This window comes from Dermacentor silvarum, chromosome 9, assembly GCF_013339745.2.
Source record: "Dermacentor silvarum isolate Dsil-2018 chromosome 9, BIME_Dsil_1.4, whole genome shotgun sequence".
Lineage (NCBI taxonomy): Eukaryota > Metazoa > Arthropoda > Arachnida > Ixodida > Ixodidae > Dermacentor > Dermacentor silvarum.
In genome coordinates, this window is record NC_051162.1 from 80,877,520 (window position 1) to 80,900,430 (window position 22,911).

Genomic DNA, 22,911 nt, shown 5'->3' on the forward strand with positions numbered 1-22,911 from the left:
GGCTGAGTCGCCCGTTGAGCTAGGTGCGGAATCTGCGCACCCTGAGGCGTCAGCAGCGGACGGACTACTCGGACCAGCAGGACCAGTGGCCAAGGGAGCGTGAACGGCATCCGTTGAGCCAGAACTGGTGGCGGCCGCTGTACTCACTGCAGCCGGAAGCATGGTCAGGGGAGCGTGAAAAGCATCCCTAGCTGGCTGAGATGGCGATGATATCATGGGGCAGGGATCCAGGGCATGGGAAGCGTGGACGGCATGCATTGGTGGATTGGAGGTCGAGGTAATCCAAGGCGTTGCATCTATGCCAAGGGAAGCGTTGACGGCGTTCCCTCGCCAGAAGGACCCTGGACAGCGAGATGCCAGAGGATGCAAGGCCTCCGCAGCACGCGGTGCTGAAGACTGGAGCGCCTTAAGACGTTCGTCGGATGCGCCATTGTAAAGGAGAGGCACAAAGACAGAGACAGCACCCGTCCCGGCCCGGCTGTTCCATTCTCTGCCCGTCCTCTTTCTCCTCCACCGCCCGCCTTTCGAGCACGCGCGGCCAAGTTGACTTCGCCTTTACAATATATATATATATATATATTATATATATATATATATATATATATATATATACAGGGTGTTTCAGCGAACGCTTTCAAAACTTATTTAAGGTTGCCTGTGGCAGATAGCCCAATTCTAGTTAATGAGCTGGTCTACTCGAAGAGGCGGACATTATTTACACAAGAAATTGAAAAGCATAATCGAATCATTAAAAATAATTCACTAATGAAGTTTTTAACTAATTACCTGATGGCCCATATTTCAATTTACAAATTGTAGCTGAGGAGTTCGCAAGGCGGATCCGCTTGCAATTAATTCTCAGTATGACACCAGTTGCGAGATATTAATTCCCGAACTTTGCGGAGAAATGCATTGGCGTTCCAGTTAATTTTGTGCTTGAATGCATAAAGCGACGTTTTGTTAAGATACTAACTGGAACGCCAATGCATTTCTGCGCAAAGTTAGATAATTAATATCTCGAAACTGGCGTCATCCCGAGAATTAGTTCCAAGTGGATCCGCCTTGCGAACTCCACGGCTACAATTTGTAAATTGCAATATGGGCCATCAGGTAATTAGTTAAAAACGTAATTAGTGAAATATTGGTAATTATTCAATTATGCATTTTAATTTCTTGCGCAAGTCATGTCCGCCTCTTCGAGTAGACCAGCTCATGAACGAAAATTGTGCTATCTGCCACGGGCAACCTTTAAAAATTTTTGAAAGTGTTCGCTGAAACACCCTGTATAGACCCTTTCACTGTTTACAAACATAGGCCCTGTACGGCTTGCGGTTTTGCCCTCTGACGTAGCTGCGAAGTGTAACTCGCAAAGAAGCAACCATGCGTTGAAACATAGAAGACTGATAAGGCACGTGACCGGAAGTATCTTGGGGGCGGCGCGCTCGCTGCTCTTATCGCGAGCATGAAACCGTCTATATATATATTGCGGAAAGTTTTTCAGAAATAGGGAGGCAACGTTAGGCCAGAAAAGGGGAAGTGAGTATCACCCGAAGCCATGTGTGGCTTCGTTTAGAATTGGTACAGTCAACTCTTGTCATGTGTCTATCATTGGTGTACGTTTCATTTGCTTTACGTCACTTGTGCGACGCCACTGCAGCCGGACATCTTGCATCGGTCTGCCCTATCTGACCATTTAGATATGAATGTAGAGCCTAGACGGTGCTTTCAAAATAAAACTAGTCACGTGCCAAATTTCCGCTTGCTCGTCCTGTCTCCATGCTTTAAAGCAATAAACAACGATTGCTGCCTATATATTTCCTTGCTGGCCGAAGACAATTCTATGGAAACTTTATAATCTCTTACCCGAATTTAGCAAGAAAAACTGTTTTATTTTATGGTGTCTGTCGGCAACAGTCTTCAATAAAGGCTTACAGAAAAAAAAGGGAACGACATAAACCAGCACAGAATTCTCATGCGTTTACTGCACTATGCCATGCCTCTTTTCTTATCGAAAGCGTGTAAACAGAAAATAAATCTTTCGGGAAAAAACATATATTCAAACAACTCTAATTGAAAAAAGTATATATTTTCTTGACTGCATAGCACTTATTCATTTACGATTCAGCGAAAGAAAATCACCTTTCGATTGATATCAGTTTGTATACATAATTCCATATGGCTTTCTAAAAACGAAGTCTGCACAGTTGCACATTTGGTTAAGGATTTAAACCAGACTTCGTTTTGAGAATCCCTATGCGATTCCTTTGTTGGCTCGTTGTACTGTACAATAGATGGCGAATTTTTCTTTCTGAGTTTTCTTCCACCGTGAATATTTAGTCTATTAGGGATTGTAGTTCTCGAAACTTCTTGGCTCAATCAGCGCTTTCTTAGCTTCCTGCTTCACTCAGATGGTACCCCAGAATAGCGTTGGTTCCGAGTTCGATCCCGGAAACAGGAATCATGTTATTCAAGTGAAAATATTTTTTCACCGAGAAACTCATACAGTTTCCCTTGCTGTTTTGTGATACAGACGGCCTGATGACTACTTTTTTCCCGATCTTTCCACACTTAGCCGACTTCCATAGAATTGAAAGGCTGGAGAACACGTCTACGGAGTTCAAAAAATTATTCTGACGCTAATAACAGAATTGACGTTTTTAAATTAAAAATGTGTAATTTTCGCTGAATATTTTCGTTTAGCAGAGATTGAATTTTTCTTGCTTTTGTTGAGTGATATGTTCTCCATTCCTTAGATCTACGGCATTTTCACGAAATATCTTGTGACCCTGCATTTTAGGAATCATCGATTTTGTGCTTAGCCTATAGGGTAAAAAAAGTTAGAAAGTCGTGTCATTTTGGCGAGAATGACAGCTAGATGGATTGCTATACAAAGAAGCAACGGAACGCAGACATAGCAAAGAGCAAAGCCACAGGCAAAGACACAGGCTGAGAAACAAAAGTTGGCGTCAATGTTAAATTCCAGGTCGACATGCGTGTTGGTATTATCTGTTAAAAATAAACTGCAAGACTATAAAAAAAGCGGCTTGTCAAACTTTATTATATTATTCATGAGAAAGTGACATATTCGCCAGGCACAATACCACGTACCTTGAGATGCTTGTATGATATCTGCGGCCAACAATGAGACGTACATGTTTTCTTCCCGAAATACAGCGGTGTTGTCACGAAACATTTATTTGTTTTTTGTGCAGCAGCAAAAACATCTGATTTCCCTATGCTATAAGGGCACTGATGTTCTAACATGTGCACTCGTCGTCCAAATGACTACGCGCCATTTAAATGCCAAAAATCTGACTATGCTCAGGGTATAAAATATTGAAAGACATGTCTACGACGCACGTATCTAGATTCAAACTTAAATTGTGGACACACTGTGATGCATGAGAAGGGACTTTATGAAGTAAGTGTTACCTCATATTAATGTGCCATATATCGCTTTCGAGTTTTTCTATCATCTTCAGTTGCTGACGGTCCCTTCAGTTTCCCTTTTGCAATTCGTAGTGAGCTCTGATACAAAAAGCCGCAGGAGCAATTGGAAATATGTCTTTTTAAACATCCCGGCTCCAGAATCCGTCCCACATGTCCGTACCGTAGGTTATGCACTGTTTCGCGTTCACTGAATTGAAAACTGCCCCGGAGTAGTCTTCTCTGCTCCGTCTTTTCAATTTTGGCTGGTCTTTGTTTTTTGGGCACTGATGTTCAAATATGTGCACTCACTTTGACCCGTCGTCCAAATGGCTACGTGTCCTTTTAAATCACACACCTTTAGTATGAGGTCACCAGAGTCAATAAGCCTCATATTTGAGTGTTAGGAGCTATGTGTTGCGAAAGCTCTATCGAATTTAAAAAAAAAACACTTTTTTCAACCGGCTATTACAAAAAGTGAGACGGTCAACATGAAAAGAGTGACATCAATGAGTGACAATGTCTGCTCATCGGTTGCCTTTGTAGACCATCTCCACCGTAACACATGTACTAGCCAATTTCAATATTGGGAAGGAGCTTTATTCCTTTCCCTTAATGGAACCACCTATAAGGCCATCGTCAGCAGCCTTATGACTTTGTAGATCATCCCTCTGTAATGCCCACCACAAAAAGCCTTATCATGATCGCAAGTTGACTTTTCATCCCCAGCCTTTTTTTTTCTGTTTCTCGTCGACTGCTTTAAAATAACGGCGCACCATAATTTTACAAACGATTGATTTATGTAGATAGATTGGGCGTTGAACAACACTTTAAGAGGTCGGATTGTTTAAATACTTGCATTACTTCACTGCACCGATGTAGAGTGCTGTGCCAGGTTCAATTGCGGGAATGATCCCCAGCTTGTGAATAATTTTATTTCATATCATATTGATGTACTATTGAGTCCATTTGCGGTTATCTAGACCATAATAATTATTTCATTAGGAAGATAGCGTTTGTATGCACTATGAGCTGCTACTCATGGACAGTTTACGCACGGTCCGAATGTGCTTTATTACATTAGCCAGGAAAAGCCTTGCTTGTCAAGGCTAATGTTGAATCGTATCCTAACATATGATTCCACGTTACTGTGTCTATACATCATATTCGTGCCATTACACAGATGTACAGTAGCTCAGTTAGAAACTATCCCTGTGCTCTGGCGACGAATGTCTGAAACTAACTAACTAAACATCAATATTGTTTACACCGGCTGCAGGCATCTTTGGTCTTAAAAGCACAGATCACATAACAGTGCATATTTTGTATAAAAAACGCACAACATAGCCCAAGAGGATACATTGCAACCTTCAACTACGCAAAAAGAAGACCGCCATGAACATTTTCACAACGTGCGTTATTCTTGCTACGCTGTTCAATGTGAGGTAAGAACGAACTTTTTTTTATGCGGCTGCAAAATTGCAGTGCAAAATCAGCAAGGATCACAAACAGTTGGGGATTGGACGACACCTTACAGTTTAGAAAAATAACTTGAAATCGTGTTAGAAGACTACATTTGCAAGTTTTTCTTGTGTGTAATTCATATTTGATGGCATATGTGTAAAATACCTGATATAGTCACATGGCAATACAGTGTTAAGTGCAGTGCAACTCAACACACTAGGATGTCATAGAAGTTGGCCTTCGGACTCCAAGCCATTTCGATTTTCCAGCAAAATTTTACATATCTGCTTTTGATGACCAGATGACATTTACTTTTGTCTTAGTCACATGTAGACTACCGAACTTCAATCAATAAAAATAAATGCACTTTTGCTTCTACTGCGACAACAGTTACAAAGTTCGTAGCTTCCAATAGGCTAGCAATAACGACTGACCTAGTCATCGTAGCCATTGTTATCGTCAGACTACAGGTTTATCCGCAGCTTTCCATGCCCCATATGAGGCACTACTACAACGCATTGCCACCGCTGGTCAAAAGTATGCGCTTGTGGCGAAGTTCAAAGTGCTAAACATGCAGCTATCGTAGCGACAATACCGCTTTGCAATTGCATTGTTGTTTTGTGTGCTACGCAGGCTATACCATATTGGCATACGTGCATGAAACGCAGAGGGCTCGGCAAGCCATGCTCTAGCACATGAATATGAGGTTTCGCGGATCGCAAGAAAGCTTTGGCGAAGACATATCCATAGTTTATATCGTCTGAGAGCTATGACAGAGTCATGACGTACGTTGTTGAGGGCGCTATAAATGTGTTCGCGGTGAAAGAAGTAGCTAAATGTGCTCAACAATTCTCTCACAAACTATTCCTAAAACAATTTCGATTGCCTTTTAGAATATTCCTAATGTGGGGTCATTGATTTAGAGGTATTCCTGCAGGGGAACCTAAACTGTGCATTATATTAGGTTAGTTACAAACACGCCAAAGATTTTTTCGGCCTCCTTAGGACTTTTATTTTGTCTGTTATCCTTTGTCACCCAAAACAGGTGGCTCCCAGACGGTGAGGCAAGTGGTCTTGCTCTACCAACTTCAAAAGTTGGGCTGTTGCTGCTTTTATTATCGGGCTCGTAAGTACAAACAACCTACAGCTGCTTCATTGCCCGTAATTTTGACTTCTTCTTGACATGTAATTTGAGTAGATTTTGTGTCAATCCGTACAGTATGTTCAACACGAGTCTTGTATGTTGAACACGAGTCTTTCTAAGCATTCTAATCTCCGTATGCGCTTTCTGCACAGCTAGCAATCACAGATCTGAGTGAGAGAAATTTTGCTAAACGCACAATTTTCAACGTCCAGCTTTAAAGTCATCAACAATAATCTATGAGAGCAGCAATAATAAAGAAGTACTAACAAAGCTAAAAAATAGAAAGATATTTACCATATTAGATCTGCCGCCTGCCATCCACCAAATACCGAAAAAAAAACGACTTCGTGTCACCAAATGCTTGAGTGGCCGCCGTCTTAAAATCAAGACATCCAATCAGGGTCGTTTTTCTCCCTATCACAAGTAGATGGATAATTCACAAAGTCTAATTCGAATTTCCTGAGAAGTAAAATGACGCATACAATAATGGATGCGCATATTTGTGTTGTGTTCTGACAGGACATCTGCTGATCAACAATAATCGAAATATGATTCAATAGACCACGAGTTTCGCCAAGTAGACTTGTCCTCTTCCCATTGTCAAACACTGGTGCCTTTGTCGAAACGCTCACAGCAGTATCATCGCTTTTTCGACCAGTGTGCACCTGCATTGTTCGGCATCACATTTATCATTTCCATATATGTCTTTATTTGCTTTTCATTGCAACTGCTCTTACATACACAGTAGTTTGTAGAAATATGAAATTAGTTTGCAGATTTGCAGTCGAAGTTTCATAAAAATGGTTTATAAACTTTCAAAAGCAGAACTGTTTCTCAGTAACCAATAAATTTTTATATTACTGTTAATTATCGCGTCAAACTAACGTAGCGCTGACATAAGGAAAACGTCACATTTGTCCTTTCTCGCCACTTGCAGCTGGTGTCATTTCTGCCTAAAACATAAGCAGAAAAAAAACCATAAGTGCACTTTACATGTCTGTATACATATAGCCTCTGGTCATTTTTAATTCCAATTCTCGTTTTTCCAGACATCAGTTATTCGGGAGCTCAGCAGTTCCTTGCTTTCCTATCTCCGAAGTGATCATCGAAGGCCTCGTGCTCATCAAGTGCTATGTAGTTACTATAAAACTAACAAGTACATTTCGTCAAGAACGTAAGGGTTCAGAACTCCATAAGCGTATGTTTGCGAGGACAAGCTCTCGCATGGAGTTCTTCAGAAATTATTACGGCAGTTTTGTTGCTCCGTCATGGGGACTACACTCTCACGCTTATGGCTATCATAAATATCTTCATATAATACCTTGTAAAATGATTTTGAATAAGCATGACATTTGCAAATATATATGAAAATGTGCTTGAGAGCTGAGCGGCCACAATTTCTGATTGAAAATAGAAGCAATATGAGGTGGTACGAAAAAATTTGAAGATAGTCTCTATTCTTAAAAAACTGATTTACTTATGTTCATTCGAACACTGTCACCTTCGAAATATTTCCCTATCACAGCAATACAGTACTCCCAGCATTACGCCAAATTTGCGAATACTTCCCGTGAACCTCGTTTTCTTTTTCTTCTTTGATTCAAGCTTGATCTCTAAAGTGTTGTCAAAATGGCGACCTTTGAGCGGAAATTCTATCCTGAGAAGAGGGCTAAGTTAGTGAACGCGAACAGCAAAACGTCGAAGGTCATCACTATTTTTATTGTTATTATTTTATTTATGTATACTGCGGTCTAGTTAGACCATAGAAGAGTGGTACATTTTGTAGGAAACATACATTTGGCAAAAAAAAGAACAGACAATAGCAAGTCAGTATTAGAAATACACGGCACATTTCAAATAAACGCTCTTCAAAGGACACCAAAGATTTTTTGGTTACAGCCTCATTGGAGAGGTTATTCCAATCGTTTATTGTATGAGGAAAAAAAGAATATTTGAAACAATTGACACTTTGTTTTAAAGGCACAATTGCTTGCGAATGTCGGTTTTTAGTTCCATATCCTGTAGATGGAGTCAATATATGTGATGTGTTAATTCTGTAATAACCCTTTACCAATTGATAAAGGAACTTGAGTCTACAAGCCCTGTTTCTATCAGTAACTGGTGGAAAATATCCTTTTTTATTAATTCACTAATAGAGCTGCAACCATATGAGTTGTAAAAGAATCTTAGCGCCGTTTTCTGTATTTTTTCTAATTTTTCAATGTTGGATTTATGAAAGGGTCCCAAATTACTACGGCATATTCTAACATAGGACGGATAATAGATTTGTGGTCAAGAATGCGCACTTGAGGGGTAGCTAACTTGAGCGTACGCCTTAAAAAGAACAATTTCCTTAAGGCACTGGCTGCAACGTTATCTATGTGTGCATTCCTGGAAAGTTTGTCAGTAACCAGCAATCCTAAGTATTTATATGGCTCAACCTCGAAAACTACTTGATCAGAAGTAGAATAATTAAAGTGCAAAGGGTCTCTTATTGTGAGTAATTCGCATGAAAACAGTTTTTTTTCAAAATTGATGGGAATTTGCCATTGCTCACACCACAAAATATTCTTCGGAAAATCGTCATTTAACTCCACCTGATAATGCACAGAACTTACTAGTTTATACAGAACGCAATCATCAGCGTACAGCCTAATATTCGTAGAAATTCCTTTAACAACGTCATATATCAATGCAAGAAAAAGCAAAGGCCCTAGAACGGACCCCTGGGGAACGCCAGAATCAATTGTCACGCCCTTGGAGGAAACCCTATTGAACGCCACATATTGGCATCGTTTTGAAAGATAGGCTTTGATCCAATTTATTATCTCGTTGTTTTGGATTATGTAGCTTAATTTATAGATTAATTTTTTGTGCGACACTTTATCAAAAGATTTTTTAAAATCCATGAAGATTACCTCCACCTGCTTCCCTTTATTTAAAGCCTCTGCAAAGTCATGTATAATGGTAACTAATTGGGTAGTGGTAGAATATCCCCGCCAAAATCCATGTTAAGCGTTTGTCAATATGTTACGCTTATAGGGACAACACTTAGGTTTGTGGGGACGATCCTGAGACGAAGCGACAGTGGTCGCAGTGGAAAAGCCCAACGTCTCTATGGCCGCAAAAAAAGCTAGGCGTGCCCGCAGCTCGAGAAAATCTACGCTCATTATAATTAATAGCATTCATAGCATTGTGCATCAGTAATTCCACCTGAATGGCCCGCCTATGAATATCGAGTTTTACTGCGAACCTTTAGGACGTTTGAGGGACGCTGTTTAGAGAAAACAGTCTGATATGGGCGCATGAAGAGCAAGATGCGGCATGACTGCAATGAACCATCTCGCACAGGTCACTCCGCACAAGGGAGTTTCTTGGTGGAAGCCAGATACTTTCTTGCCACATTTAGCTTCCGCTTATTTCTCGCGTTTCCCAAAATTAAAGCCCAGCTCAAAAGTGTCTATTTTCAAACGACTGTTTTAATCGAACTCGAATCGCAGAAGGATGCTCGACGTCGAGAAAAAAGACGTCGAGAAAAATTTGCGGAATGAAAGCAATGTGTCGTTGTGGCAGGGGACTATTTTAAATGTGCCAAAGTTTGAATGTACATAAGTGAATATTTTTTTAATAAACTTAACCCGTCTCTGACATATTTACACGAACGTGTAAATTTAAAATAGGCAGGTCCATATGCCAACGAGGTAACACCAATTTTGGCACAAAAAAGCCATCAATAATATATGTCAACGGCATGGTTAGCTTGACTGAAATCCACTGAAATTTTGTGAGGCAGCATTCTGTATAAACCACTTCAAGCTCGCGACACGGAACGAAGTGGTGTGATATCCCATACAGCGACTCATGTGCTGAAACAAGAGAAAATGAGATGGTTTAGACAATACCTGCTGCGTGCACGCCTCTCGGCCTTGCATGATAACGTCTCCGGCAGTAGCCGGAACCGTTTCTGCGGGATTTCATACTCTCACTCCTGCGCCCTGCTGCAACTGTCGTATTAAGCTGGAATCACGTATGCCGTACAATTCCTCCTTCACTCTTGCCTTCCCACGTCCTCCACCTGATTCCTGTTACCAATCCGTCGTAACCCCCTGGCGACATCCCGTCTCTTAACGTGTGCGGTTATATACCGTCCAACAAAGCGTGTTTTCTTGAAAGTTTAAAGCATCGCGAATAGCATAACATCTAAAAAGTTATGGTTAGATTATCACGATGCTAAAGAATTAGAATTTCGCTTGCTTTCACAGTTATGACCTTGCTATATAGAAATTCTTTTTGTGCATGGTGCTACGTCCACAAATTATGAGTGAGGTGCTCAAAGCACGGCAAGCTTTTCTTTACCACCATATGCATATACTTCCTCATCATTCGCTACCATCAAAAATAGCCGAAAAATTTTAGGCCACTGTTCTGAAACATGTATGAGTTGATTTATGAAGTGTTTACAACTTGTAGGCTCTTAACAGTAAATGGAATACTGTCGCACCAGTTGTTATAGAATATTTGCGTAAGTCACCAGCATCATTGTCACGTATTTCAAGTCATTAAGCGAACGCAAAGGGTAATTTTAAATCACTGCGACAGGCGCTCGTCCTGCTTACGCCGATACTGATGATAAGGCCGATACCATGGCTAAACACAGCGATTATTGTAGTTAGTAAACAAGCCTGATACATATAACCTTGATGACTGGACATTGCCTTTTTGCGCTGTGAAACATAACATCCCAGGGGAATCGCATAAGAAAGGGAAACAGATATTTGTGATAATAAAATTTCTTTAACACGGTTTTCATCCCCTTGGCCCTTGTAAATTTGAGTCATTTTGGTCTACAGTGGTCAATTAGCCCATTTAATCGTCATCTATAAGAAACAAAAGAATACTGCGCTAGCGCCACAATAAAACCATGCATCGTCGTACCGCACTCTTTGCCCTTGTGCAATACAACAAATTAATCTGTAACCCAGCAACTAACACAGCTTTGGACACTTGCTCAGTCCGAAGATAGCCACTGCACCACTCGATAGGTCAGATTCACACTGTAAGGTAAGCTGTAGTCGAGCAACGTATATAGAGATAGCAATTTGAATGTTTCTCAAAGTAAATAGCCCAACTTATTCAGCAATTGAGCGGAGCTCACGCTGCTACAATCCTCGCCAGCGTTTCATTACTAATTATTGCTGCTAGACTAAAGCTGAGAATTACAGTGAGAATGTTGCAGTAAGGCACATTGTAGAATGATTCTTTAATACACTACTGATCTTATCGTCGGTTTTCAGTTGTGTATATTTATGGGCTCACACTAGGCTCAAACGTGCGCACTCACACCACACTGGGTCGCCTTGACTCGTTGACTCAAAGCCACGTTGACTCAAATCACTGCAGTACGTCTCATAAAACTGCTTTTAATGTAAAGCACGCCATGTTTCATTAAGTGCGCCACGCGAGGCCGAAAACAAGCTCTCGGACTGCTGCCAAGTTCAAAAGTCGCATACAACACGGAGCGTTCGCGCTAGCCAGCACGGCGACAGCTCATAGATGGTGCTGCTGTCATGGCAATAGGCGTCGCACATGAAACAAAATACGTCTATAAATGATGACTATTATCTCTGTAACTCTTTCAGGTGCCAATCGCAATCCAGACGCGCTGATGACAATGTAACAGTACAAGAACGATTTTATCGCATGAACTGCTGGAGAAGTGTGAGTACACGATGCGGTTGTGCCTTCCTATATCAACTCAACCTACATTAGCAATAAGCAATTTATCTTGTACAAAAAAACGATTTAGGAACACGCATCGTTTTAAATCACACCTAGAGACAAAGAAATGATTTGAAGGTTGTTAAAACCATGACTTTGGGTGACTAGCGGACATTGAAAGAATAATTTCGTGTGCACACAAAAGCTGCTACAAAATTAGGCGTCTGCAGGGCGTCCAGAAAGCCAGTGTTTATCATAAAGCTTGTATAAAATCGACATTTTATTTAATTGCGAATAGCATTCTTTGTATACTTCAGCCTATCCATTTATCTATCTGTCTTTCTATGTATCTATTTATCTATCTATCTATCCATTCATCTTTCCATCTACTTCTTAGATCAACCCAGTGGCCCAAGTTGTCTGCTTGCTTGGCTCACTAGGTACGGGCTGCTGGTCGTGATGCCGTCGCTTTCGTTCCGTCGTCGTCATGCCAGCTTCATATTGTCACTCTGGTCATGCCCTGGTCGTCATCTCTTCTACTCCGCACCCAGTAGCCCAAGTTGTCGAATTGCTTGGGTGACAGGTATAAGCTCACGGTCGTGATGCTGTCGCGGGCGTTGCATAGTCTGCATCTGCAATTGGCATTCGATTCACGTCATGTAATCCCAAAGACATCGTCGTCTTGCAGTCGCATTGTATTCCTTGTCATACCGCCATCGTGACGCCGTCTTGATTGTGAAATTGATACGAGTTGATACGATGATTGCTTTCAAACCCTCTTGCTTCAGGACAGCAGCCCGATGTGCTAACCATTGAACCACGGACTACCCAATGACCCAGGTTGGTGGGATAACGGTTAGATACAAACATAGACACATAGATACTGTGACGAGGTTTATGGGACTCGTGAAGCGAAAGCCAGAAACACCGCGGAAGCAACATAGCTCAGCTAGCTCAATGAACCGGCAACGCGACACGTGATGGTGACAGTGCTTTCTAGCGTGCGGATCTTTTTCTGGCTCCGAAACATGTAATGGCATCGGGACTTTCCAGTGCTATTCTTCTTCCTTCCACATCACCTACCGGCTGAAAATGTAGCCATCCAGGTGACCTACGGCGACGACGAAACGATTGGCTCATAATAAAGATTGAGCCTGTCTGCATGAATAATTTCACGTCCACGGTGACGGTGGTGACTCAGTGGCTCAGCGATGTAGTTTACAGGCGAAGTTTGGGCAATGACGCGATAAGGACCATCAAATTCCGCTAGTAGGTTGGAAGAGAGGCAAGGACTTGTAGGTGCGATCCAAAGCGATAAAAGGCATTCAGTTGGGAGCGTAGGAGAAGGTTCGACGTCGTCTCGTCGATGCTTATGGCGGGATTGATCTATGGTAGTGAGCGAGGGTTTCAGCTACCGATATTCCTCGGCATGCTTAGAGACGGTAGAATCCGGAGTGCACTGAAGCATCTCGATGATATGGAAAAATTGTGTTGATGGTACAGGAAGATTCACGGCCGTAGAGAAGGAAAACAGAAAGAATAAAGTCGTCGCTTGTTTGGCGGTGTTGTAGACGTATATGTTACGAACGGCAGAACAAGGTCTCAGTTGGAATGATCCGAAGGTACATACATGGATAACATGTCGTTGAAAGTACGGTTGAACCATTCCGTCAGACCATTGGTCTGGGGGTGGTAGGCAGCGGTGTTGCGATGTATAATGTTTCATTGATGAAGGAGAGACTTCACTACCTCAGAAAGAAACACGCGCCCTCGTTCACTCAGGAGCTCACGAGGAGCGTCGTTCGTTGCGTAGAACGAGAACGAGGTGACGCAGGATGAAGGACGCGACCTCGAGCGCTGTGGCTGCTGCGTGGGCAGCTGTTTCTGCATGTCCTGTTAGGTGATCGAGAGTGACTATGGCCCAACAGCTGTCAGCAGCCGTAGATGGGAGAGGACTAAAATAATCAGGACACGGTCAAAGGGGCAGACTGTGCATGAAAGTGGCTGCAATGGAGCGGATGGTTGAGGAGCCAGTTTGCAACGTTGGCAACCGGGCGTCGAGCAGACGTAATTATACATGCTGACGTAATTATACATGCACCGCCAATAAAACTGAAGTCGCAGTTGCGTGTAGGTTTTGGACACACCGCCATGGCCCCCCTCTGTTTCGTAGTTAAAGGAAGCGCAGACATCGCTACCGAGTTGGCGCGGGACCAGTAGAAGCCACTTGCGGCCATTGCATGGTAATTTCAGGAATACAGAATTCCATCTCGAACTGTTCAATGTGATGCTTGACGGTGGAGCGCACGAGACACCAGTAGTCCGACAGGATTATTTAGAAGGTTCAGAAGATGGGCTATGCATGGGTCCGTTTGCTGTTCAGAAGTCAGGTCGGTGATGTAGAAAGGTAACAAAGTGAGCGTCAGGGGCGAAACACTGTGGGCGTTGTGTGGAATTGGCAAACGAGATAAAGCGAAGGCGTCAGAATGTTAGTCCAGAGCGGTAGGCAACGCAGATATCGAATTCCGCCAGAAGTAGGGCCCATCGTGTGATGCGGCCAGACGGGTGTTTGAGGGAGGACAACTAGCAAATCCCGTAGTCTGTGACGACGTCGAAAGGTCGACCGTAAAGGTAATGCCGAAATTTAGCTAGAGCCAAAACAATGGCTTATCCTACCTTTTCAGACACAGACCAGTTTGCTTCAGCTTTGATTAAAGTGCAGCTGGAGTAGGCTACGACGTTCTCGTCAAAGCCAGGTTTTCGTTGCGCAACCCCTGCGCCCAGGCCGACGCCGCTGGTGTCAGTACACATTTCCGTAGGAGTATTCGGATCACAGTGATGTAAAATTGGTGGCGAGGTGAGTAGACGGCGTAATGTGGTAAATGCGGCATCACACTTTTCTGACCATTGGGAAGGTCACTGGTTCCGGCAAGCAGCTTTATCAGGGGGGAAGTGATGGCAGCTAAATTTGGCACAGAACGGCGAGAATGTGAGCACAGGCTTATGAAGCTACGCAATGTCTTAAGTGTGGTTGGTTTAGATAGTTTGGTTACATCGTGGAGCTTTGTAGTATCAGGGATTACGCCATGTTTAGAAACAATATTGGACGACAAAAATCAAATACAAGGTGGGTGTACATACGGAGGTCCCGAAGTAACAACTGTCGGGGGACCTCCTAAATAGAAATGACAAGGGGGCTAGTAGGATCGTGGCAAACAGTGAGTCATGGTATATATATCATACAATTTCTACAAAATCAACGGTAAGAGAGAAAAAAATATCACAGTCATATGGCCCAGTACAGTCAATTGTATTGCACCGAAAAAAAATACATTTGTATAGCCTGCAGGCCAGCTTGCCTAAGGCAAGTCAAAACTTGTTCCAAGTGTTGAAGATGTGTCTGGAAGTCGGGCGAAAAGATCACAGCGCCGTCTAAATAGTTTATACAGCGCAGACTTGTGCTTGTTGTGACTAATTCCTGTGGTGCTTGGTTCTTTGTTTAGCCCCCTGTAAATCTTTTCGCTGCCTACCATCATAAATGTGCACCAACTAGGCCGATCCAATTGCTTTTGAAATGCCAGACGCTTGTTTGCCAGTTTAGGCTACGCAAAATAGTATATCCATGCATTATTCATTCGATCGACGAATTATTCATTCGATTGTGGCCGGCCCATTACGAAGGCCGAACAGCATGACCATAAATTGATACAAGCCGTACGGTGTGAGAAAAATTCTGTCTTACAGCGATCATCCTCAGCCATGGGCACCTGCCAGTATTCTGAGCGATGATCTGAGGAAGAAATAATTCGGCTCCTTGTAGGCAGTCAAGTGCGTCGTCGATGCGCGGAACAGAGATGGAAGTGGCACAGGCACGGAAATCGAGCACAACGTATGGTAGAAGGACAATTCGGCGACGGGCGAAGACGTCTAACGCCATAAAAAGCACACTACCCTCACACGGGGAGTCGCACAACAAGGGACGGCAAGGGCATGATCACAGACGACCACGGAGGTATGTCGATGTATTCTGTGACGACAAAGAGGAAGAAGCGCAGCCTCGGCACGGGCGCAGTCATTGAGGACATGGTGGGTTGAACTAAAATCTCATCCCAAGATGACGTCATCAGAACAAGAGGCGAGAACGAAAAAACAATACCATAAAGCTCCTCTTAGATGGCGACTCGGGCTGTGCAGGCTCCTAGTGGCCCAGCGTGTTATCTATGAGCTCTGCATAGCGAAAGCCCTGAAAGCGACGTCCTGTCTATCTGAAGTCTGCAGCAGAGGCGGCGATCCGTTACCGAAATAGTGGCTCCTATGTCTACAAGTACTAGTATCTGTATTCCTTCCACGATCACATCAATCACGTTAAGAGGGGAAATCGCAGGCCTTGAAGATTTCGCATGGCACGCAGTTCTCGCCTCCCTAACGGCGCTGACTAATTTTCATGGGGACGAGTGGCATGCCGACGCCTCTTGGGCGAAATGGAGCGGCGGCGGGGGGAAAGGTGGTCGACCACTGGCGAAAGAATATTGGTGCGATGGGCTCATACAATCTAAAGGCGGATGCGGTGAAGCATGGAATGGAAATTGTCTTGACGAGAAGTTGGTTGTCTTGGCGGGGAAGTTGGTTGTCAGAAACGAAGAGTAGGTGGCATCCGGCGCCGGCAGAAACGAGCCACGTTGCTAGCAATTCTGCTTGAGTTACTAATCGGCCGGTTGTTTGGCGTGCGCCATGGGTTTTGCACGCGGGGATACTGTGGTAGTAACAGGGCGGCAGAGATGTCCGCTTGGGTGCGTGAAACGCGGTACGGGTCGGCGTTGCAGGCATCGTGGCGACCTGCGCATAGTTGAGGGGCGCAGCAACAGGAGTGTTGTGAAAGGTAGGGCAGAAATATTAGCTCCGCTAGCTCGGCGAACTGGCCGCGCGACACGCAACGGTGATAGCGCTTTTCAGCGCGCTGATCTTCTTCTGACTCCGAGATACGCAATGGCGACGATACTTTCTAGTGCCACTCTTCTTATTTAGAATACATACATACATACATACATACATACATACATACATACATACATACATACATACATACATACATACATACATACATACATACATACATACATACATACATACATACATACATACATACATACATACATACATACATAACCCCAGGAAAGTGCGTGGAGTGCCGTATGGATGTTAACGCATTATGAACCTTCAGCTCACTGGATTTAACGTGCAAGTGTCTGTTTCGAATACTCACCATTTGCTGGTAAAAATTAGGTCTCAGGAACTGCCTACGATTACCAATTAGGGCCAAGGACTACCCAGTCACAAAGGTAGGCGGGAAAACGCTCAGTTAGAAACATACATAGGTAGAAACATAGCCCCAAAAAGTGCGTTTAGTACCCTCAGAATGCTAACACAATAAAATATCGCGCACGAATCGCCGAAGTTATCGGTTCAGGCACAACGCAGTAGCACCTCCAGAATGACGCATGTTGTCTATCACGACAGAGAGAAGCCAAGTGCAAGTTCGTTATCCTGGTACATAGCCAGCGCCCCATGTTGTCTAGTGAACAATTTTGGTTGCTATGTATGTACCATTGTTTATTGTGTGAGATGGTCTAACCATCTAAAGTGACCTAAGTAGCCATAGAAAACTACCGATTTAACAGCGTTATCCATGATGATAGTCAGCACATCAATTAAAACAGCTTGGACTGCTGCTATGTATCTTCATGACGCTTTCCTCTCAGTCGCAATTTTACATGCACAAGGAAAAAGAGCTCACACAGTGAGACATCATGTGAAAGTGTGAAAGTCGTAGAGCAGAAACATAACGTTGTACCAGATTTTATTGACTCATACCGCAGTGCAGAGCCTGGAGTTGTCATCAAACTATAGCCACTGTCTAGGTGAAGATAAACTGGGATGTGACCGTCAGATTGTTCGCGCAAAGTTTCCAGATTGTGTTTTGTGATGTATTTTACTTGCTTAGTGTTGGCCCTAGAAACATATATAAATATTTCACCTAGCCTCAAGGAGCAAAAAAAAAAAAAAAATTGCAATTTCTTTTTGGTGGTTGCCGCTTCACATTTTTGAGGGGAGATTGACCGTGACCTCGGAATTCGGGGCTTTGGTATTTATTTTGAGCTTCGTCGTGTAGCACCAACTTTCACACCCGGCTACGACCGCTTATATGAATCAGGAATCACTTCTGGATTTTTTGAAAGTCCCATGAGTTAATGGTAGCGTAACTTTGCTGTTATAAGTGTGTCATTTGCGTAGGTAACAATAAGAAAGAATGACAACTCATGTATTTCACACTGTTCTTTCTGTACTATCACGCATATATAATAAGCTCTTTTATTGTACCTTAAGTATTTCGTTTTCCACAAGTCCTTAATTTGAGTTATTGCATTTTTACACTTGCCAATCACCAAACAAACCGGTCTATAAGCACTGAGCTGTTGTCTACTTCTAGAGGGTGAAAGCAATATTTTTAGAAAATAACAGGCAAGCGAAAATACCACGTTGGTCTTTGCTCAGTTCCCTTCGATCGGGCCTCTGGGTTCTCTTTCTTCTCGTTCATTACATAATGAGGGCTGGAATCCGGCAACATTGATGCCTTCGGGTAGCATATATCAGTTTATTCACCAGTTGCCTTCAGCCAAGATGATCATGTACTCGTGACGCCTGAGGCTGAAAGGATGTTCATCCGCTATTAGGTTTGTGAGTGGTGGCGCTGGCGAACACTCCCAGGGATAGTTCTAGTTGTAAAAACATAAATACACCAGAAAGTGGGTGGGAAAACGGCACCGCGGTAGCTCAATGATAAGAGCATCGTACGCGTAGTGCGAAGACATGGGATCGTTCCCCACCTGCGGCCAGTTGTTCTTTCATCCAATTTCATTTCCATTAATTTATCATGTATGTAATTCAATTAGTAAGTGCAAGTAATTTCCCCTATGGTGTCCTTGGTGTCATTGTTTGTTGGCTTCCTATGATATGAATAATAAATCGGGCCTCTAGGTTCCCTTTCTTCTTCTTCACACACACACACACACACGCACACATATATATATATATATATATATATATATATATATATATATATGTGTGTGTGTGTGTGTGTGTGTGTGTGTTTTACAGCGTAAAAATTGCACAGATTATGAGATGAGATTCTGTCTTGCTTGGAAACTGTTCAGTATATCGACGTTTTCGTAGTACCCTGCGGTGAGCAAGTGAGATGCATATACGAGGGACATGAAACATCCCTCGCCAGCTTTTTCCCAGACACTATACAGGGTGTGCGAACTATCATACACCGAGATTTAAAAATATTACCGCACAGCTGGACATCACCAAGATAATGGTGTTTGTCGTCGACTGAAGGTAGTGATATTATCTTTTGCATTCCGCCTAATTACATACTCAGTCCTAATTATATATTAACTTCTCAAATATTATAATTAGATTAAAAGTGTCAATAATAATATTGTAGCGCAACATCGAAAACTTCCTATGCAAATTTCTGTTGCTCAATACGGGCTACATAAAAGTGTTTTTCCAAGTGTGAAAGAAGCCGGCGAATACATGCGGAATGGCAGCGTGAAAGAAGCCCCTCGAGGCAATTTGCGTGTATACGTGGGCTTATTTCACGCTCGGAAAGACTCTTCGAGTAACGCAATTGCTATTATTTTGAAATATTGGTGCATCATAGTTGTGACAACCGGTATATGAGCACAAACGACGAGTCGTAAGAACTGTGCGTACCTGTCTGTAACTCGATGTATAATTGCCATGGCTTCTTGATTTCGTTCGCTTAATCTAATTACTGTCATTCACAGTAACCACAATACATACTACTGCAATAAATTAGTAGGTTTATTAACCTGGGATGGAAAGTGTCATATACGTTCGCGTGTGAGTTATAAAAAGTCCTAGGCAAATTCTGCACTATATGCTAAAATTGTTTCTCCCCAATTTATACGTGATATTAGACCGACATTAGAAACAAAGGCGCCATGCTTGTTTTGTTTTACACACTCACAACTATTTATTGTAACAACATATTACTCATATTGCATAGTAATTTCAAAGCATTCAATTGCGAATATTCTGTACCTTATGTAAGCAACTGATTCGAAAGAATATTTTGTATATGTAGTTATTCTGTAAGAGGTAGTAGCACTCGCAGGATATATACGACGTTTTCCAAACTTTCCCCCTTCGATGGCAAGGGGGTGAAGCGGCCGATTCAGAAGGCTGAAATACGTGCCAGAGGCCAACGTCGAATCGGGTTTCAAGGATCCTGGAGCCTCCATGGAGCTTCAAAATTTGTACAGGTGCCGAGAATCTGGGCGACCTCATGTATCAGCCGCTATAGCTGTGAACTTAAAACAGGAAAGTATAATGCAGAGGACAAAATACACAGAAATTGAAAACATACAAAAAAGATAATTGAAAGGCAATAGCTAAATAACTAAATATATAATTAATATATAATAACTAAATAATAAAGAAAACCTAAAACCACACTGTATTTTATTAACAGGATCGTTTCTTCACTTATGAAGTGGGTGTTTGATGATTCTGCCTAAAATTCCTGCTATATGTTTAAACATAGAAAACTTTAAAACGCTCGCTAAGGATTCAGCTAAGAACACGGCGCCTATTTACGTGACAGAAATTTTAGACTTTGCAAGATATTATACAAGCATTTCTTTTTTTGCAGTAGATTTATCTCGCGCAATGCGTATTACTCACCTCTGTGAGCACAGACAATTTCAGCAGCAACATTGAATATACGGCATAGCAGCACCAACTGCACATTTTAATGGGTTCTTTTGCAATAAATATTTTCAGAGTTGCTATCGCACCGGTTTGTGCCCACACCCTTGTGCTTGCCCACCATGGTGGCAGCGACTATTTGGCCAATACACCTGTCGTTAACAAAAAATTTCTCAATCTGCAGCAATTGAAAATAAAGTGCTCAAAAAAGGTTGACTTTTGGTTTTCCTTTTAGCTACGTAATTGGCAACAAATATTTCAGCCCCACTTCAAAACAAATATCTTAATTGATGTCGAAAATAGCTGTAACAAAACATCGCCTTTTATTTCCCAGTCAAATAAGGAGGTGAGAATAAAAAAAAGGTTTGCCAGTGCATAATTGCACTTATCTGCTTATTTCACTAAGAAAAAATATTTGTCTTGTTTTGTGGAAGCTTTATCTCTGTAGCTCAGCCATATCACAAGGTGAGAAATTCTATATTTTTCAAGCACGAACAATATACTGCTGCCATCGTAAGCTTCTTTCCAACATCTGTATGGGTAGGTTTCCATGGATAGATATATCCAAGATATTTGTGTTTGAAGTTATTAGGTAACGCACGAAAATTATTACAAAATGTTATCACAGCTTTAGACGATGCTTATCCATGCTACGAAAAATAACATCTAATACTATTTTCACCTGCCTTTTTTTCAGGGTAAAATAAATCCTATAGTAATCGTGGTCAAAATTGCTTATGAATGCTGTTGACAAGAACAGTATACCGTACATATGTAGAAAATTACTAATAAGTATTATTTCTAAAGTGCGAGAAATCTCTTGAGCTACCCTCTTCACAATATTCTACCTTTGTCAAAAGACGAAGTAACTTTGTTTAAGAAAGGCATGGAAGACAACGGTTTGCGAGACCACAAGGGCGCACCTTTGCTCCGGTCGTTAAATTCGGCACTTTCCCAAGCAGGAGGTCATGGCCTTGCCCTCCGAAATTGGACGGTGGGCGGTGTCTTTCCCAGGAAGTCCCGCTCGAGGCGCTCCCCATTGGTCCGAGTGGAGCATGCGCTAGTTCGCTAGTGATGCGCTTGGTGCACTGCCCACTGCAAGACTGTAAAGCCCCTCTACATATAAGGTAGCGCCATTCTTAGATCTTGCCGCCACCGCGCTGACCCCGGCGTTTCCTCCCCGCCGCCTCCTGTAACCCCAGCCTCCTCCGCTCCCCATTTGGCCAATCCGTGCCACGTGGAAGTCCGCGTTGCGTTTTTGTATATTTTTTTTCCTTTCCAGCGCGCTCCGACCGTCATACTCGGGCCTGTGCGACGAAGGTGCTGCACGCACAAACGGATCAAACGTGTTAGAGACAAGAACTTCGTTGTGATGGCATGCTGCTGCGCCTTCAGTTGCTGCAACCGACAAGGCGAGGGCAAACGGTCTTTTTTTATGTATGTATGGTATGTGCGCCGTCTTGCATCGTCGCGTTGCTACTTCCAAAACGGCATTATTAAGGCCAGCTACTGACTGACGAAGCAAAATCGCGCCTCAAAAACTGCTCCGCAATGCGCGATCGAAGTTTTCCGCGCATTTCCTCTGGTAGCGCGTTAGCCATCGTCTGCTACGGCAGGGTCGACATGAGCGGCGCCACTGTCGAGATCGCGCCACGATCGCGCTGGCCGCGCTGAGCGCGACAGTGCAACGGAGGAGGAGGGAAGTGGTTGACGCTACTTTTATATAGAGGTGTTTTACAAGACTGAAGCAAGATGTCCTGTTTCCATTGCGGTTCAGGCTTTATACTAAGGGCACAGAACGACAACCGGAAAACAGTGAATTAGGGTTTGATTTTACTCCTATTCGTAATGGGCAAATGGTGCAGCAGAAGTTCCCTGGACTGATGCATGGGGACGACATAGTGCTACTAGCAGATAGTGGAAGAGATTTACAGAGACTTGCGAATATGCGTGGCAACGAAGCGATAGATCTAGGCTTGAAGTTTAGCACAGATAATTTGGGAAATATAATCTTAATTGAAGGGACGAGTCATTGTCAATTCAAGAGCAAACCATAGCCACAGTCGAGTAATATACAACTTCGGTGTATATATAAACAAAAAAACAGGCTTACACAAGCACCCATCACGATAATCTGAAAATAAAGGGGAGGCGAATGCAGCAGCAATAAAATATACAGCACTATGGGGCTACCATAGATATGAGGTGGTGCGTGGAATCTGGAAAGACAGAATAGTGCCAGCGCTAAGAATCCCAAATGCATTAGTCTGCTGAAATCGGATATTTTGTCGGCGTTAAAGGTTAACCAATGTTCGGTACACCGGTTCGCTTTGGAAGCACACAGTTACACAAATGAGGCTGTG

At 42.8% G+C, this 22,911-nt stretch overlaps 1 long non-coding RNA gene across 1 annotated transcript; it reads left to right on the plus strand.

Annotated features, from left to right (window-relative positions):
- The first annotated feature begins 3,333 nt into the window (after positions 1–3,333).
- Positions 3,334–20,762, plus strand: LOC119465335 (uncharacterized). Its single transcript, XR_005194822.2, has 5 exons — positions 3,334–3,421; positions 4,706–4,871; positions 5,936–6,016; positions 11,674–11,752; positions 20,624–20,762. It is a non-coding gene; the product is annotated as an uncharacterized LOC119465335 (long non-coding RNA).
- The last annotated feature ends 2,149 nt before the right edge of the window (positions 20,763–22,911 follow it).